The sequence below is a fragment of the Pelobates fuscus genome, chromosome 3, assembly GCF_036172605.1.
Source record: "Pelobates fuscus isolate aPelFus1 chromosome 3, aPelFus1.pri, whole genome shotgun sequence".
In the NCBI taxonomy this organism is placed as follows: domain Eukaryota; kingdom Metazoa; phylum Chordata; class Amphibia; order Anura; family Pelobatidae; genus Pelobates; species Pelobates fuscus.
The window spans coordinates 352852547-352855949 of NC_086319.1; positions in this window are offsets into that span (position 1 = coordinate 352852547).

A 3403-nucleotide genomic window follows, 5' to 3' on the forward strand; every position below is an offset into this window, starting at 1 on the left:
CACACCGGACAAGCACTCCTGTCCACCCTGAACGCACAGGTGGATCAGTGGCTGACTCCGCACCAACTGGAGATCGGCAAAGTGGTTTGTGAAAACGGAAGAAATTTGTTAGCGGCATTGAATTTGGACAAGTTGACACATGTGCCGTGCATGGCACATGTGTGTAATCTGATCGTACAATGCTTTGTGCATAAGTACCCAGGCTTACAGGACGTCCTGAAGCAGGCCAGGAAGTTGTGTGGCCATTTCAGGCGTTCCTACACGGCCATGGTGCACTTTTCAGATATCCAGCGGTGAAACAACATGCCAGTGAGGCGCTTTTTTTGCGACAGCCCGACACGTTGGAATTCAACACTCCAAATGTTCAATCGCCTGCTCCAACAAGAAAAAGCCGTTAACGACTATTTGTATGACCGGGGTGCTAGGACAGCCTCTGCGGAGCTGGGAATTTTTTTGCCACGTTACTGGATGCTCATGCGCAATGCCTGTAGGCTCATGCGTCCTTTTGAGGAGGTGACAAACCTAGTCAGTCGCACCGAAGGCACCATCAGCGACATCATACCATTTGTTTTCTTCCTGGAGCGTGCCCTGCGAAGAGTGCTGTGTCAGGCCGTAGATGAGCGTGAAGAGGAAGAGGAAGAGTTGTGGTCACCATCACTACCAGAAACAGCCTTGTTGTGGACAGAAGAATTAAACCAAAATAGCTATTTACTAATGTCTATTTATTCTGTGTTCACTATGTTAAAACTGGCTGCTAGAGTAAATATTCCCTTCCCCCTTTATGGTTCAGTCATTATTTCCTCTGCAAGTTTCTTGTTACACATTCTGTTACACATTCTTGTGTTAATAGGTAGCCTCCTTTGCTAACTCCTCCCCCACTTCCTTTGTGCCAATTCCACGTGCAACAAAATGGAGAATCACTGTTAAAGTAACAAAGAAACTACTCACTTCCCCTTTCTTCATGTATCCAAGTCAGAGCTGGAATATGGGGGGAAGAGCTCTGTAATGATGACATCACATCCTGTAGGGTGGGACCCTTTTTGACTGTTAACCAATTGTTGAATTGATATTGTATGTTTAAACTGTGACGTATTTTTGCTTTAAGAAGGAGACCCCCCTCTGGGGAATAAGGCATTCCTTAGTATTTCACTGATCAGAAACTTTGTCTCCGGTGTGAATTACTTCTAGGGAAAGCGTGCACGCATTCATCAATCAATTTGGAAGGTGTAGATAGACAAATAATCAAAGTTTTCTTTGATCCAAAACAGCCTTATCAGCATCGCTTGCTGGACCTGCGGCAACGCTGGAAGAGGATTGTGAGGAAGAGGAGTCAGAGGAGGAATGTGGCTTTGAGGAGGAGGGGGAAGACCAACCACAACATGCATCCCAGTGTGCTCGTTGTCACCTATCTGGTACCCGTGGTGTTGTATGTGGCGGGGGGGAAGAACATACCTTCAGTGAGATCACTGAGGATGAGGAACGGGACATGAGTAGCTCGGCATCCAAACTTGTGCAAATGGGGTCTTTCATGCTGTCGTGCCTGTTGAGGGACCCTCGTATAAAAAGGCTGAAGGAGAACGACCTGTACTGGGTGTCCACGCTACTAGAACCCCGGTATAAGCAGAAAGTGCCTGAAAAGTTACCGAATTACTGCAAGTCGGAAAGGATGCAGCAGTTCCAAAATAAATTAAAAAGTATGCTTTACACAGCGTATAAGGGTGATGTCACAGCACAACGGGAATCTAACAGGGGAAGAGGAGAAAGTAATCCTCCTCCTCCCACGACCACGCCGGCAAGGACAGGACGCTTTACAGACGTGTTGTTGATGGAGGATATGCGGAGCTTTTTAAGTCCTAGGCATCGCCACAGCCCTTTGGGGTCCACCCTCAGAGAATGACTCGACCGACAGGTAGCAGACTGCCTCGCCTTAACTGCAGATATCGACACTCTGAGGAGCGATGAACCCCTTGACTACTGGATGTGCAGGCTTGACCTGTGGTCTGAGCTATCCCAATTTGTGATAGAACTTCTGGCCTGGCCCGCTTCAAGTGTCCTGTCAGAAAGGACCTTCAGTGCAGCAGGAGGTATTGTCACTGAGAAGAGAAGTCGCCTAGGTCAAAAAAGTCTAGATTACCTCACCTTTATTAAGATGAATGAGGATGGAGCCCGAAGGGACTGACAGTGGGCGATACATTTGACTAAAAAAGGCCTGATGAGGGGGACGTAACAGGGATTAAACTTATAAGAATAGTACTACTTAACACACCACTCCTATCTGGTGGCACATTAGATTGCACGCGCAGTGCCCCAAATTTGAAGTAGGAGGACCGACCAAGCATCTTTTTCCATCTCCCGGTTCCTAAAATCGATGCCATATACACGTCCCCTGATAGGGGATGTAACAGGGATTAAACTGATAAGAATAGTACTACTTAACACACCACTCCTATCTGGTGGCACATAAGATTACACGTGCAGTGCCTCAAATTTGAAGTAGGAGGACCAACCAAGCATCTTTTTCCATCTCCCGTTTCCTAAAATCGATGCCATATACACGTCCCCTGATAGGGGACGTAACAGGGATTAAACTGATAAGAATAGTTCTACTTAACACATCACTCCTATCTGGTGGCACATTAGATTGCACGCGCAGTGCACCTAATTTGAAGTAGGAGGACCGACCAAGCATCTTTTTCCATCTCCCGGTTCCTAAAATCTATGCCATATACACGTCCCCTGATAGGGGACGTAACAGGGATTAAACTGATAGGAATAGTACTACTTAACACACCTTATAATAACACAGAGAGAGACAATGCAGAGAGAGGAGTCTGAAGAAGAGGAGTCAGAGGAGGAAGGTGGCTTTGAGGAGGTGGAAGACCAAACACAGCAGGCGTCCCAGGGGGCTTGTTGTCACCTTTCAGGGACCCTTGGTGTTGTACGTGGCTGGGTGGAGGAAGAGACCTTCAATGACATCAGTGAGGACAAGGAACGGGACATGGCTAGCTTGGTATCCAACCTTGTGCAAATGGGAAGTTTGCGGTTGTGCAAAAGGACTGTTTGCGGTTGTTTGCGGTGCGTTAAACGGGGAGTTTGGTCTGTCACTGTGAAGCGGGCGTAACCCTTACACTACCTGATCGATACAACATCATACCTGATGTTTTAAAGCACGTTATTCCAAACAATTTAGCAATGTTAGGTGATGTATGCCCTTTATGGATTAAAACCAGACTCTGCATCAACTATTTTCCATGGGAGTTTTGCCATGGATCCCCCTCCGGCATGCCACAGTCCAGGTGTAAGTCCCCTTGAAACAACTTTTCCATGACTATTGTGGCCAGAAAGAGTCCCTGTGGGTTTTAAAATTTGCCTGCCTATTGAAGTCTATGGCGGATCGCCGGTT